The sequence below is a fragment of the Anopheles merus genome, chromosome 3R, assembly GCF_017562075.2.
Source record: "Anopheles merus strain MAF chromosome 3R, AmerM5.1, whole genome shotgun sequence".
Taxonomy (NCBI): Eukaryota; Metazoa; Arthropoda; class Insecta; order Diptera; family Culicidae; genus Anopheles; species Anopheles merus.
Genome location: NC_054084.1, coordinates 8,661,380 through 8,678,235, shown reverse-complemented (window position 1 = coordinate 8,678,235; position 16,856 = coordinate 8,661,380). Strand labels below are relative to the sequence as shown.

The 16,856-nt window shown below is 46.0% G+C and overlaps 1 protein-coding gene across 6 annotated transcripts in view; it reads right to left on the bottom strand.

Moving 5' to 3' along the window:
- The window catches only part of LOC121596473 (mucin-5AC), an 89,691-nt gene that overhangs the window by 37,890 nt on the left and 34,945 nt on the right, over positions 1-16,856 (bottom strand). For all 6 annotated transcript variants that reach the window (XM_041921461.1, XM_041921466.1, XM_041921463.1 and 3 more), the window contains exon 3: positions 7,459-7,502. The gene's annotated coding sequence lies outside the window, so the exon portion shown is untranslated. The remainder of the gene's footprint in view (positions 1-7,458; positions 7,503-16,856) is intronic.

Below are 16,856 nucleotides of genomic sequence, written 5' to 3'. Positions count from 1 at the left end.
GCAAAACCACGGCAAACGGCAACCGGATGGGAATTGCGTTCCCATGGTCGAAACAGCTGCTGTCATACGACCTTTATGGTAAAACAGCATCACAGCTCAAGCATACCACACACACAATAGCAACCACATAATCCTTGTGTTTCGAGCAGGAAAAGAAAAGAGAAAAAGGAAAGCACAAAATCATGACGGAATCACGCTTATGACGATTCGGGGTGCGTTTTTATCCGTTGCCCGAGTCGCACACCCTCTTGCTGTACTTTATAGCGCATGGGAAGTGGCTCAAGAAGGTTGCTACTTAACTTGCGGCGTTCTATTGTAGGTTATTTATGTTGTTTTCGCTTCCAACTGTTCTTCCGCCCCCCCATTCAACCTCTCTGAACCGTTGGATGCTTGTAGGGATTGCTGTTATTTTACCTACTCAGGAAGAACCAACAAGAACCCATGACGCGGCGAATCCCGGATGTCCACGGCTCGAAAGGTTGAATAGTCTAACATAATAATTCGCCTGCTGGGCGGCGGGCGAGGCCAGTCCAGTTTCAGTGGTTGCTCACGGCACACGGGTGCAGGTGACACGGACACGCCGAACACACCGAACGCACCCCATTGGCACAGCACACAGCAACAACAACGTGAATCGTGCGGATTAGCACCGAGCATTGAATTGTCAGTTCCGTTTGTCAGAATTGTGCCTTCCGGCAGCTGCTAACAAGAAATGCGAAACACGTGATGATGTGCGCATGGGAGCTTTGCACCAGTGGACACAAAACATCTGCCCCTGCTGCCGGAAAATGGAAAATAGCACCGCTCCCGCCGGGGAAAAGCGAAGAAAAATCGATAGCAGGCTGTCGAGCACCGCCCGGGACGATACTTTTCTTCCTCTAATCTGCAGGAAAATAGCACCCTGCTGGGAGGAGAGGTATGGAGGGGAGGAAGTTGTGATTTGATAGCGTGCTTTCGCGACAGTTTGCAACCGCAGGGTAAAATGTGACTTACTGAGCGTAGTGCAAGCAATTTTCCAGCACCGTTCCCCCAAAAACTAAACCAACAATGAACTGTTGTTGCTGTGCGCTTGGCTTTGATTAGTAGTCAGAGCGGAAAAAAGAGAGAGGGAGAAATCAAATCAATGAAATAGAGAGAGAGAGAGAGAGAGAGAGTAGTCTGTAGTCGGAAGGATTAAATTGGAATGTAGATCGATTTCTGCCGCCTGAGGATGAAATGGCCCAGATCAAATCACGCTTCACGATAGAATTTGCACCCAAATGGAGCCATTTTTTAAAAACCAGCATCGTCCGGTTCACGCACCACCACACGAATTGGAACAATATTGTCTCAGCTGATGACACGCAGCCAATTGTGCATGTGCAAGCCCGAAAACCCCCGTATGCGCAATGTGTCCTCTCCCGCACAACGCGGTTTGTTTCTTTGCTTGTTTGCTGTCGATTAGCGGCAAATGAATAGTGACACTGTTTGCCAAACCCAGCCGCGCCTCTCGGCTTCATCAACGCATCGTTCGAGGTTTGATTCTTGTGGCTTTGTTATGGTTTTCATTAGCGTGTCTTCATCCTTGCCGGTCTACTCGATGTGCCGGTGCGCTCTCTGTTGTCTGCTGTCTGCGGAATGAGGGTTTCCCCGTTGCCGGTGGCTTTGACAGAACCGTTTGTCAATGGAACGAGAACCCATATTGAAAAGCAGAACGGGATGAGGAGTTCGTCTTTGTCCCCTTTGTCGCTGTGTGTGCGTGTTCCCAACCGTTTGGAGCGAGTTGCGTGACACGTTGCTTGAAACAGTAGAGTATCTATCGTCCGGCTTTTAGCCCGATAGCAGCAGAGAGAAGTTCCTAATTCTATTAAACCACTGTTAACCATTATCGTGCGGTTTTATAAAGTGCTGCATATGATGGTGGCAAGGGCAAACGTGCAAGGGTCGGATGAACAAAGATCTAACTTTCGCTGCGACAACAAACTTCAAAACAAAACCGACCCTGTTGCACTCGACAGGCACCTTCCCGGAACGGTCGAACGTCCTCCAGTGCAACAGCCCTTTGGCACGAATACGATTCAAATGCACTGCATTCCTGGGCGGCCCTGCAAAGTTGAGAGGGAGTGGAAAACTTTACCAGCGGGTTAAACCTTTCCCACACTTCCGGGCACATCGTCGTAGTCGTCAAAAAAGCGGACGGCCCTTTACGCGGAACGGTGCGTTGTGCGAATATGTACGGGCGCTGCGCAAACAAGTCTGGCTCGAGCGATGAGCACGTCTTCATATCGTGAACGTCTAGCGGGCGTAGGCGGTGTAGGAATGGCTTTCCTTTATGTTACGCTCTGCGGCGAGAAGGAGCTAAGACTCTGTGCCCCCAGTGCCAGGCTCGAGCGGTCTAACGATCGTGGGAAACTCTCTAGTAGACGAGAGTGAATTGTGCCGGATTAATTAGATTGACGTTCGGGGACTCGCCAACTTAATCACACGACACTTGCCAGGATGCAGCCGGCTTGGGCTTAGAGAGTGTGTGTAAGCGTGAGTGCTTACATCGGCCACGAAAGATGGTTTTCCAGTCTAAGACGAGGTTGAAACGAACAGGTCGAGAAATGAGCGGTCGCAAGCTGACATGGCGTGTGGAGTGCATGCAAACGAGGCGATTTTGTTTCTTAAGAGAGAGACTGTTTGTTGGTTGGTGCAACGGTTGGCGTCTTTGAGTGCTGTAGAGAACGAAAGAGAAAATAATTGCGATGGGCGATTGTGAAAGAAAGAACTTGAATGGCAAAGGGGGGCAGTGCGTTGTGTGATTTAATTGAAGAGTTTTCTAAAGCAGCTTGCACATTTGAAGCTTAAGTTTTACATACTAATGGGCACTGGTCTTTGTTGAAATACCAATTAACAAGCAATGGTTTAGGGCAGTGATAAAGCTATTGCGACATCCTTATTGGACCTTTAATTGGTGTACACCCGTTTATCTGTCTTTCTACACAACCCATTAGAAGATGGAGCTATTAAAGCTAAAATTGATAAAATAGAAGACAACAATGATAGCCTTTCCCAGGAGATGTCATTCCATGCGACTCGGCCGGCCACATTATGCATAACTCAATTACGCCACAGTTCTGACTTCGTTAGCATATCCAACGTCGTCTGCGTACCTGCATCCTTTGGAAAGGATGTTGCAAACCCTTGAAAGTTTAAATTTTAAAGCAAACCTCCCCTTGAAGGTTGCATGATGAATCGTTTGCTTCATGCGTGTAACCTAATAATCACCACAATTGTGTGCCATTCAATGCATCACACAGAGCATAACAATAATTGAATAAACGGCTATTTTGCAGTCAGAAAAAGCGGTACAATCGAGTTTCAACTGCACGCACGCTGGAGCACGATAATTTAATAATGCATTCGATTTGACCGGTTAGCAAATAAGCTTGCAACGGCTATGTGATCAGCAATCCATTATTTCCATGTTTAGCTAATCGCGGCACGGCTTGAGCTAGAGCGCATTATTCTACCACCGCTCGTGTGAGTGAACGCGTCTGGAATTTGTTTCGACCCTGCCCCATACCAACGCGACGGGGCCCCTTACCCATCGGTACGAATGGTGTAAGTGCAGGAATAAATCTACCCCGCACTTTCGGTGTGCCCTTGGTGCGCGATGTGTAAAGTAAATAAATCGTTCAGTTTTAGCTTTAGTTCATTAAGATTTTCCATCCGGAAAATCACTTCACGGTCACCAGAACCACATCACCGTCGCCATGTTGATGATTATTTATTCGGTGTGCAGAGCAACTATGAGACGACAGTGTGTGCGCGCGTGTGTGCGTGTGTGTACGCTTTCGCTCGTGCGTTTCAAGCGCTTACGTTTTGCCGCCCTGGGGGCAAAAGAAGTGACTTACCGAAATAAAAGAAAAAAAACCCGGCAGTCTTACAATTTAATGCCCCGACTGGGTACGATTCACACACCGTCGCGTTCAAATTTAATAACATTATTTTGCACCTACTATTTGATGCCTTTTTACCCACGACGCGCAACGGGATGGTGATTCACCATTTTTCTTCCCCCGAACGATGGTGATGAAAATCGACATTCTCGCAACCGCTTGCCGGGGCATGGTGGCTGACTTGGCGGTGGTTGCAATAAAACATAATTTCATTACCACCGTCGAATGGTGGTATTTGGTTGGTTTTTGGTGTTGATGATGTTAGGCGATGGTTCGCGGTCGTCGGTGTTTGGTAAAGATAAATTTCCGTTTCTACTTTTCCGAACCACGCGGCCTCATAGGCAAACGGAAAGAACGTAACGCATGGGCCGGGAGCTTTGAGGTACAACCATTTGTGGTTGCATAGTTTTGTTCTTCTTTTTTATATATTTTTTCCCGCGCGCACACACAAAACAAATTGGCGGTGTGGAATGGTTTCCGCGCATTTGGTGGCCTGGTGTGGGTATGTGAGGGGAATGTGCTGTTGGTTGTGTGGTTTTTTTTCATAATGTTTGAATCACTGCCAACGATTGCCCACATGAGAGGAATTTGAAAGCGCGGGAAAACGAGAGCGAGAAAGAGAGAGAGAGAGGAAGAAAGAGAGGCAAAGCATTGCTAACAGAATTATCCATCCCTTTGGAGCTATTTTTCCACCACTTCTCGTTCTAGAAGGGGCGTTAGGGTCATAAAATGCAGCACGCACCGCAGACCAAGACCAACGCGGGGAGAAAATGATCGATATTCGTCAATCTAGTGGCGTTAGTGGGCAATCAATCGTCCCACGGGAGTATACACGCTGTGGTGGAATTGATTTTGTATTTTTTATTCTCCCGTTTTATTCGATGAGTGTGGCATTCATTACATCCCGTGGGACTTCATTGCCGTGCGCCGGGGATGTGTTTGAGTCGCATTGTTCGAAAGCGTTTATGGGAAACCACCAGCATAGCTATGAGTAACAGCACGGCAGGCGCGGCCAAGTGAAGTACATTTTTATTGACGGTCATAAAAGCTTACTTTGTTGCTGGATGGAAAGTGGAGCAATGTAAGCAATTGTGCATGCAAGTATAATTAAGGGAGTTTTTTTTTTCAATTGGTTTCAAATTGGATGATACCATGACTCAAAAAGGATTCAGTTGGATGTAATGCAATCTGCATGTTGCGAAAAATCGATTATACATATTATAAATATTTTTAATACTTTTCGATATTGATTTGTTATTTTTTTCACTTATGTACGCCCTAGAGCATGTTCTTAAAGGACTTAGTGGTTCGTTGAAAGCATCTTGCAAATCTCAATATTGCGCTGAATGTACATTTTCTTACCTCCATTTCGATACGTTTGGTAAACCACGTGCAAGTAAGTAATGGAGGCGCCTGGTGTTCTACCGATTTTAGGCTACTCATCGAGTAATGGGATTCACACACCCAAGCAGCTCCCTAAGAGCATAATCCACCATAAAAATCACTCTCGAATAGACAGCAAAAAATAGCTATAGATAAGTAGACACGAAACAAATGCTCCCACTGTACGGGTATATCCACCGGTGTGCACCATTAGCACTACGACTTGAAAGGCCATTTTCGTAGCCCGGAAAAAAGAGAGGACCATTTTCTGCTGCCATTCCGGTACCGGCCCGAGTAACTGTCCAAACGCTTAAACACCGACACAGCGATTTTACCGAGGTTAACACAGTATAACAACGAGATACTTCTGCCGCAGTGACTGAGCCAATTGTGTCCCGCTTGACTTTGTTCCGCTGCCAGCTGGAAATAGAAAAGGTGGTAAACCTCATAAAAGGTTTTCGCTGTTGTCGGGTCGGAAAAGGTGTAGGGACAGCTTTTTAGGATGTGTTTTTTCGCTCTCTCTCTCTCTTGCCAGTTTTCTTCCACAATAATGCTGCCAAGTATGGGGAGGTAACATGCAAAAAAGAAAGCTACGCCGCCGTATTGTGCATGCACCAGCGAGGAAGAAATCTCGGCTAGCATTCGTACACTCGGTGGTGCAGAGTGTACGTTGGTAACCTGTGCCCGTGCAATGCCACCGTCCACCAGCAGCACACGTACATCCTGTGGCGCTTCCGCTGCCTTTCCACCGACCGGGTGGCTGCCACTCGGGTGTAGGAAATGTTTTGTGTAAATTGCATTTGACAATTTTATTGTTTGTTATCTATTTCCTGGTGCCGTTACGACGACAACGGCACACACAGACCACGATTGTGCAAGTGTCGGCAGAAGAAGGTTGCATGTTTTCTTGGTATAGGGATTTTTTTTCTCGGCCCGAGAGTTTTTGTAGCGTGGAGAGTTTGTTGGGACAGCGGGTATGAGTTGTATCGGTGGCTGGGCAGTGCGGGAGGGCGATGCTGAACATTGCCACCGAAGCATGGTATTGTGCGCGACATGTTTGGTCCGGATGGGTTGTGTAAATGTTAGTTCAATATTTGTGCATCGCTCCGCTAAGCAAACCGGAAGCGGTTGCAGTTGACGTTAGGGTCTCTTTTTTGTAACGCTTTTCTATTGCTGCCATTAAAGGATACAGCAACTCTGACACCGTTCAAGTAGTGCATGTATCGAACACATTGCAAATAGTATGCTATCAACGTTACAAACAATCGTAAAGTTGCTGTAAAGGAAGCGAACTACCAGAACATTCAGATAAGCAAGAGTATACTTCGTCATGAATATTAATATCTCGCAAGTTGGTTGGGCTCGTGTAATATTGATCATAGTTTGTATTACATCACAACGCTGGCATGTATGTGTGTGTATGTGTTCTAGAGCATCGTGCCGAGTGACCATAATTCGTTCGTAATGATTCGCTCATCACATGCTCATTCATGGTTTGTTAGGACAGCGCTCGGCAAACATCATTTCGGTCACGTTCAAATGTCTGATTTTGCGGTGGCAAGATTTCTTTCTATGCTTGCCCCCTTCTACACACGTGTATCAAGAGCATCCCCATTTTGGCTTCATCACTCCAGAAGGCAGAAGAAAAATTGAATTACTCTACACGAGCACGAGTGACTGTGGCTTGTGGTGGGATGGCTTTATTTATTCAGTCTCAGAATGGTTGGCTGTAATTAGCGCGCCTGCTTGTTATGTGTGTTTGATGATTCTGCATAAGAAGTTGTTCTAAGTGAAACGCATCTGATTGTACGGACGGGAGCGTAGATAGACGAGGAGGCGAATAAATAGCTCATAAAAATACATAAACGATTACAGGCCAAAAGACGTGCAGAATCTTGATCGAGTCATGTTTTTTGGGCGTAGCGCCTCATAAAATTTCATGTCGTGTTTATGAGCCACTGCTTAATGTGATATACGAGCCGATTGTTTTGATTGCTTGGCGTTGGTTAGATGGATTGAATGTTAGTATTTGACTACCAACTCATATAACCAACTCAAATTTGGAAAATTGTTATTTAAAGAATGAAATTCAATACTGTTCCATAAAGTTTGCTACCGACCATTCACAAGCAATTTCTGTGCTGATCCTTACCTCCTTAGAGTCCTTGCAATGGGTTTATTCCTCCGGGAGCATACCTGCAGAAAAACGAGAATGAAAAGCATGCATCAGTATGAAGCTGCAGAACCGGAAGCAGTTTTATTTTCGCTTCTGCCGTACGATGATTAGATTGCTTATAAGGTAATCTATCCTGCTGCTCTCATCACTCCCTTTCGCACCCATCCGCAAACACAGTGGCCCCAATCTCGACGAGTATCCCTGTTCATCCCTTTGGAAGTGAAACTAAAAGCAAAAAAGAACGGCTAAGTAAACCCATTAATATCACTCAAAAAGGTTACACTTTCACGGTCAAAGCCAGCCAACCTGTGCAACGATCAGTCCACGTCATCCGATACGTGTTCTCAGTGCTTTGCAGGAAACTCACCCAAGGGGAACCCAAGGGTGGTGTTGTGCCAAGGGTTGGCACTATTTGTTCTTCATTGTTTTCTGTCTGATAGGCCAGCAAACAAACCCCGTAAGGGAGCTAACCTTTTTTTTTGTCCGGGGTGGAGGAAGACAACAAACGGAAACGAACGGAAAAAAGTGATAGTGGGGAACTTGCCCGAGAGAAAAGCTTTCGATCGGAAGAATTGAGCTGGGAAATTGTGAGGGTGAGGGTAAGGGGTAAACACATTTGACCAAATAAACCCTTCCCCTTCGGTCGGGTCAACAGCAGCTTGTTTTCCCCCCTTTGCTTTGGGGAATTTCTCCAACGGTCAAGCGAATGACCGAATCGAGCCAAGTTGAGAAACGAGTGGCCATAATTCCTGCTCTCCCCACTCATACACCCACACCATTACCATCAGAAATCACCTTTTGCACCATTACGCTTCCGTGTTACCTTTCATCAGCAAAAGCGTGTGAGCTTCCGACGGTAAGTACCCGTTTTATTCGAATGGGGGAAAAATCAATAACGAAAAATCATCTGCGCTTCATGCACGATTCGTGCTCGAGGTGAAAGGAAACAGATTTGTCAGACTTTGTTTTTGCTCTGCATGAAAAGTGTAACGAAATTTCTCAGCAGAAAATGTTTCAATCTAATAAAAAGTAGCACAAAAATAGCTAGCCATGGTTTTGCTTCCGACAGAAGAAGTTTCTCCCTTCGTTCTTTACTTTACTTCTGAAACCCGATATACCTGTCCCGGTCCCGGAGTCTGCCTCCGGTAAGATAAAGCTCCATTCACGGCCGCACGAGCACTGGGGAGCTACACGATTCGGGATTCGGGTGTAAAGAATTGCCCTCGGGTTAGAAAGGTTAGCTCGCTAGCGATGGCAAACGAGCCACTTGGATACACTCTGGAAGGATTTCGCTCGTTGTTGTTCGCAAGGCCCCACTACTTGCACCAATCGATACCGGGGACCTTGGAAGGGAGTGTGGTGTCTTGATCCTTTTGTGCGCTGTACGATCCGACAAGAGCCCCATCACTTGAGCAGAGAGATAGCTCATAATCACGACACAAATCGATTAATCTCATGACGTGACACGGTGCGAGAGGGAGAACGGACCACGGCGCCCGCAAAGGACGCACAGAAACTGACAGTTTATTTAACGACTTTTACCCACATCAAACGGCGATCCCTTCACCATCGGAAGCTTTAGTACTCCGTCAGAAGTTCTCCAACAGCACATTGGCGCTCGGTTTGGGTGGTGGGCGAGCAAAAAATGTCAATATCACCTACGCGCTCACCAAAAAAAAGAGCACCCGAAGCGAAGGGGCACCGATCTCTGAATGGATCGATCCTGAACGGTACAGGGCAAGTTTTCAAGGGAATTCCCTGGCGCGGCTCTTCGGTCGCCGAACTGACGCTCATACGACGCCTCACATTAAGAACCCTCGTGTGGATTGGTGTAATTTACGGTAATATTAATTACCCCTTGCCTGCTGCTTGCTTCTTCAGAAATGTGAAGATGTCGGTCTGCTGGTCCCTCAGGCCTCTCAGACGAATGTCAGTCATTTGACATTGTGACATAACCTTTTCGAGTGTCAGCCAACAACTTCCGGGCTGCTTGGCGGGAGCTACTCCCGGCGAGCGTTAAAAGACCCGAAGAGCCTGTTATTTTTTTAATTGATGTTTCCGGCAACGATACCAATCATGGTGTTTGCTTTTACTTTATTTTCTCAGTAAAATTCCTGTTGGATTGGAGGGAACCGCGCAAGACAACTCTCCTGCCACAACTTTCGTAAGTGAGCAATTAATTAAATTCCCGAAAATCAATAACGCCAAAGCAAATTTAATTTCTTTCCATTCCACCGCTTTGCAGCACACGCGCGCGCGCCCGTGTGTTCAGCGGCTGGGGCGTGTCTCGTACGGAAACGGCTGCAGGTGAAATTTATAATATTCAATTTGCCAACTTTGCCTTCGCTCCTTATCTTCGCCCGCCGAGGTAAACGAGTTGCCCGGAAGCAAGAGGCTAGCGAGGCTTTTGTAGGGCACTTTCCCGAGATTCCGAGGTGCAGCTCGCTCTCTAATCCACACACACACAGAAGAAGCACAAGGTGCCCAAGCCACGAAATTCAGTACCGTCACAAGGGGGCCACCTGCAGTGGTGTGGTGGCTTTATGTTGATCGACATGCACAAAGCAGCAGTGGCTGGCGTTGGCTTAAACTAAACATGAACCCCGGGGAAGAGAAAAATTATTGACCCGGTTGTATTCCTGGTGCTGCCGCGTAAGGTTAGTGCTGCCTAATCTTTTCATTTCAAACCCCGGTGAGTTACGGTGGCTTTTAGCAGTGAAGCAACAAATATGCCCGTTTCGCGACCAGCAGCACCATCACGAGCAGAGCAACAAATGGTTCACGATAATTGGTTGGTTTTGCAGATTACAAAATAAAAGTTGTCCCGCCGAGTACGGTTTGGATTTGGGTGGGTAGGATGAAAAGCGGATGCTTAAAGTACGGCAAGTTGTACTCGTATTGGTTAGACTTGTGGTTTGAGTCGCGCTACGCGTTAGGCTCGTTTCGATCTTCCCACATCGTGGACTACAGCCTAACGAAACCCGAACCTTGCTGCAAATGATTTGTGATTCGTTTCGATCGAAATGATAAACCGTAACCCCGCTGGCCGGCGATTATTTATTCGGATCGGTCTGGTGCGGTTTGGGCAAAGGGAAGCCGTAGCTGCTGGGGTAAGCAGAACTCAGAAAGCAATGAAATAAAGCAAAAAATCAATAACGAATAACTTCTGACCATTTGCGTTAGGCTGATGCCGGCTGAAGCATGAGAGGATGTTGAAGGGGAAATAAATGAAAGTTAGACTGTGGTTTCTTTACAAACCGTATTGATGGCAGCGATGGATGCAAAATTATGATCATTGGCATTCTTGCTGAAAATGAGGTTTATGAGAAATTATTAATTGGCAGTTATTAAGCTTCTATTGAATTGTAGTCGTTGTAGAAAAGATGTTTGATCATGATTAAGGCATCGATTTTAGTACGTATTAAAAAAAAATTTTTGAACAGAGTCAGTCTTTTGGGAAGACTGGCAGATAGTTCTGCTGTTATATCCGTAGTACTAACCAACAATGCCTGTAAATGAATCATCATTTTACAAGCTAATTTCATTATTCACAAGCGTACATGGAAATCTTCCCAAAAAGAACCAGATCGAGCGAATAACATTAGCCAAGTTCATTTGAACGAAAGTGAGAAAATCACTCCGCACATAGCACACAGCAAGACCGTTTCCCTGGAAACGCCTCACCAGTCTACCTTGGCCTTGCATTTCAATGGCCCACAGCGACGTTCCGACGACCTCACAGTCGTCCATCCCGTACACCGGCAGTGCTTGGCAATGCTTCATGGCGCGCACACAGCACACATTTCCCTTCATGCTCAACTTTCGCGGGAAATGGGATCTTCTTGTAAACAAAACCGAGCACCATTAACTTTAATATTCACTCCCTGCGTAGCCATAAAGTTTAACTAACTGAAACATACGATTTTTTATGACTCCGCCTCACTTTGCTCCTAGCTCGGGCTCGGCCGCCTGCTACACCGCCGCTCCATGTCTTGCAGGGGGTGCAAGCTGACAGATGAGATTGCCGAAACGAGCTGCCGGTTTGAGTGAGGCAACGACGAGTCACAGATAAGCGAATCTGATGGTAAGATCTAAAGCAGCGTGCGACAAGCGTGTCCTCTTAGGTACTTTTACGCAGCTCGTGCCCCGTTCCAAAACCGCTTCGGGGTGACTATCAAAGGCCCTGAAGAGAAAGAGTCACTGTCGAAACTGTGTGCGTTACTTTCTTGTTGCGTGGCAAAGGAAGGGAGCGAACGATTTTTTTTTAGTCACTACAGTTTTGTCTGCGAAAAGAAAGGGGGTCAAGCGGATCTGTGTCAGCTGCCGAGTGGTACAAATTGAAATGGTGGCAAATTGAAAACGGCAAATGGAGTGGCATAAATCACTCTCGAGCAAGGATACGGAGTGTATCCCATAAGTTTGGGATGAACTCGAAAACGGGAATGAGATAGTTAATGTCCCTAAAGTAGAACTAAATCACTAAAAACCGGCCTTGAAGTTTTCTTGTTAGAAGTTTTTCAACGAGATGTTGAATTGCCTTTGGAATGTTGGGTTCCAGTTGAAAGAAAGGGTTAAAAGCTAGGTGTTAGTAATGACACTAAGCAGATTCTGAGCTGTTCAACTTGTGAGGACATTCGAGAGCATTCTTCTCGGCACAAAATCGCGAAGTCCAGAGGAGTCTGCAGAGGAGTCTATCGCGAAAATGCAAATGTAGTTTGCCAAGTGCATTTAATCCGTATCCTTCGTTTGAGGCCATTGAATAGTTAAACTTCCCCAAAACTGATTGAGCTTGTGTTGAAGCAAGATAAGCAGTTTGGAATAGGGTGCGAAACCACGGAATAGGCAACGAAGCGTCCGAGAGCAGTGGGAAAGTTTTCACAGCCACAGCTGGCGGATTTTTCCATGTTCCTTTGTAACGAAAGTGGATTGTAGAGGGTCTAATAGTTGTTTGCATAATGGAGATGAGTTTATTTTGAGCCAACTGAATAGTTTTACTAACATTAGAGTAATAAAGACGCGGAGTTGGAGTTGGAACAAGATTTACGAAGGTATGTAGAGAGGTATAATAACTCAACAAAAATGGAACATAACGCAGCAAGCATTACTATGCATGACCATAATAGAGTGCTGAATACTCATGATGGAAGGCTGCAGGGTGTTCTCAGAAAGCAGGAAAAACTTGCTCGGGATATCCGATCGGAAAATGTCCGGACAATCTGCCCGTATTATGATGACACGCACAAGCATTGCAAGGACATCATGGCATCTGTGTCGTATCGTTACTACCTGGAATTGGTAGGCCAGTTAGAAAGACAACAGTTTGGATATGCCAAAAAACATATTTTTCTCGATAGAGTTCATTGTTCGTTTTCGCTACAGAAAACATCACACAGAGGCTTTATCTTGGTGAAACAGGTCTATGGATTTAAGGTATTGGTAAATCCTCAGAGAATATACTGTAGTCCAAATAGAATAGAAAAGCACAGTCAATCAGTTGTGATCTTTCGCTTTACACACACATTTTTAAGCTAGCGTGATCTTAATTGTTTTTAGAACTTGAATTGCCTGATTTGTTCTACATATATCTATAAAGGCAGTTATCTATAACCCTTTTATTACAAAACCAGTAAACGCATTAGAATCGCCTTCAGCAGCAAACCCATTATGTGTAGTGGACACTTATCCGTGCCCAGATAGCGAAAAGCCGGAAGATTACTAACCCCAAAAAAACCAAACCATCCACCCCGAAGTGCCGCACGTCCGAACGGCTTGTGCCCAGTGATACGGTAGAGCAACTTACGATCCGGCAGCTCATTAGCTGACGTTTAAGTACATCCCTTGCAGTGGTACACGGTACAATAGACAAGGACGCCGACAAGGACACTCCGGTGTTCGAAATGTAGCTCCGGCGGTAGTAGACTAGCATGTAGAGAGAGAGAGAGAGAGAGAGAGAGAAGCGTGGTGGAGATAGAGAGCGTGAGCAAAACCAGCAGAAAAAAACAACACATCCCTATTCCGTGCAGAATGCGCTTTAATGGAATGTCCTCCGCCCATCCACGGGATGGACGTGGCTTCTTGTAGCCGACATGACATGCTCTTTTGTTTGCTGTCGCCCAGCAGCAGTAGCAACCGCAGCACCGATCCGGGCTAGCCGATGTCCGGGCATGAAAATCTGGTCTCAATGACGGCAATGGTAGTGAGATACTGAGTGAATCTTGACGTAATGATGTGCTTTATCTTGTAGAGCACCCTTGTACGAGTTCTCTGGTAAGCCGTTGTTCTTGCGATTGTTTTACTAGCCCACGAGTGTACTTGTGGCCAAGGTTGGAGATTTCGATTGGGTATATGTTGAAGGTTTCCATGGAGGTTTGTGACGTTGGAGCTGCGCTTTAAGACTATTCGGAACTAATAATTTGAAAGCATTTTAACATGCTCTAACTTTAATATGAAATTGAACAACTGAAATACGTTTGAAGCATTCAGTTTTTTTTCGGAATAACACTTTTTTGTAAAACAACATTTCTAAACTCCAAAGATTCGCCTATAACATTTGTTTACCCACTCAAAAGACGCTCGCATTTGAAATGCTCATCGATTGGAGAAAGAATCATCAACAGAAACGCAAACAAACACAGTGTCCAGTGGAAAAGTGCATTCGGATGAGTTGAAATGTCCTTCAAAAACTACTCCAACAAGAAGCACAATCTCCAGACAGATAGAAGTGTCAATGCTTTCCTGCTTTCGAGAACTTTATTTCCGTATCAATTCCCCAACTCGCACACACACAGATACAAACGGTCGAGCTCTAAACCGTTTTTACGACGCCAAACATTGAGAGCTTTGACCCATCGGAAAAGAAGGGGTAGTTTGAAGATTTACCGTAGAAAGGTTGAAATGGAACGTCGTCCCCTTGGGAATAACCGGCCCGCCAGAGCCACATCCATTAAGCCTCTATTGCCATTTTGCCAGATGGGTCAACAAAAACATCACCGACGGGTCGTTTGGATGTGGATCCAAAATGAATAATAAAGAAAAACCCGGGGAACGTAAAATGGGCCGAAAAATACAGCCAGCACCTCCGGACATTGTGGAATATTTATAACCCACTGCCACTTCGGAACAGAGCCAAAGGTGTTTGTGTTCCTCCATGCTGCTAACTCGTCAACGCACAGTCGGATGGTATTTTCGTTCATCGATAGATCGCCCATTTCTGGAAGGGAAATAACATCTATCTTACCCGTCCGACAAACGTATGCTCTATAAGTGCTGCATGATTCATAGTAGCGGGGAGTTGAGCTCTGGAAGGGGCGGTTCGTTTGGAGCGAGAAGTCAAGACCCATTTTTGGGTGAAACTTTCACATTTGCTATAAAAATGGTACTTTATTCGTCACCGTTTGGAAGTTTGTGACTCCTTACGGGGGTATTAAAGGCAGCCAAACGTAGAGACGGTCGCCCAGACAAAGTTACAGACCAACTCGTACTCGGAATCTATTTCGATAAACGATTAGACCTTCTGTTATCATCATCATGCCCGATTGAGAAGTTGAACATTTCGGATTTGATGATGGTCCGCATAAAGCAGCAAGCTTGGAATGTGTCTGGTGCGCATTTCTAGCGCAAAAGAACCACCAACAACTGGAAAGGGAAAAAAAAACTCCGTTAACCTAACTTCTCTCTTCACACTTCCCAAGGCGTGCCTGAAACATTTCAGGCATTCGTGTTCGTTTATGCACCATATTTCGGCACGGCATTCCAAGTTAGTGAGGGCGGGAAAGCACACTCCAAGCCGGGAAAGGCACAGCACAGTGACCGTATCATGTCATATTTAATTGAGCGTGTAATACGGAGAAGTTTTCGATCCGCCAGCTCTCTTCCCGCATGGCGGACACGGCTGGATGGAACGTGTGTGTCTCACGGGACCAATATGTTGGGCGTCTTGCCGTGGGAATCGTGCCTCCAACAGCGCTGACTGGGAGCAAAAATTGGAAATTGAAATCCAAAAATCACTTGCCTCTTTTGCCATCTTGCTCGAGGGAATTGGGGAAAGAAATGTGATAAAGGAATGCAAGTAAGCGAACGAACAAAAAAACAGGGCGGAAGGAAGGTGAATAAATATGTTGTTTGCCATTCCTATTGTCCAATTCCCACAAAACGTTTTGCGGCAAGAAAAAAAGTGGGTGAAGTACAAAAGCAATGGAAAACAGATTTTCCTTACCGAAAATGCAATTCACGTACAAACGGGGAATACATTCACTTCCGGGCACGTTCACTGCCAACGACGATGGTCGATCGTTTGTTATCTGTCACTTGCCTGCCGTTCCCTCTGCTAGCCTCGAATGCCGATTGTCCACCACGAAGTACTCGTTTTGTAACAAACGATCCGAGCACTTCGCAAAGGGGGCATCCATACCGTACGTGACCCAAAAGGTAAAGGTCGCACTCGGAAAAGAAGTACCAAGATCACGAACCATTCAATTCACTCCGTTTTGGCTAGGAGCTAGCTGGGTATGGTTTTCTGAAATCTCCGATGACACGGCAAAACACACTCGCACGGTGGTTTTTCCAATCACATTTAAGTTCCCGTTTGCTTCCAATTGGACCGCCACCTGGGAGATTATTCGGTTCCGTGTGTCTGCATCGTGGTTTCGGGCATGCAAGGCACCAGACACTTCTGATGATGATGAACCGACTGTCTTGCTGATGCTGATGCTACTTTTAATCAATGACGCTGCATCATCACTGTAATGTGTTGCAGCGAGGCGCAACTGCGAGCCCCAGACGCCGATCAGCCGATCGAGGATGATGCTGCTGCTTACTATTACCGCCATTCATGATGATGATGATGATGCAGCCACACGGTAGCAGTTCAATCTTTCGCTAGATAAACTACCGAGTGGGAAAAATAAATCTCGTCCTAAAAATAGCATTTGTTTTGACAGATCATATTTTACTCCCGCGTGCCCGCCCGGATTCCACTTCACTTCAACCCGGCGGTTGTTATCTCTCTTCGCCGAACGAGGATGAGGGGTGGATTTCTTGTCCTTTTTCTCTACCATTCTTCACACGAACGGGTTTGTGTGTGTGTGTGTGGTTTAAACATTTGCCAAACGGTGGCCGTTTACGCTCCCAGAATGCAACCCACACCCACAGAATCACCCGCTGCGCTCCTAGTTCCCGGATCGAATCGGTTAGCAATTTCGATTGGGGTTTTTTGCGTGTGTGTGTGTGTGTGTGTGCTTTTTTGTGTATTATCCATTGCCGTTGGCGAATATCGTGTGTTTGTGTCTGTTACAGCAAAATGGAGCAAAAGAAAACATAATTGTTAAATCGGTGAAAGCGATTAGTTTACCGAATGATAAATGATTTTCGATCGC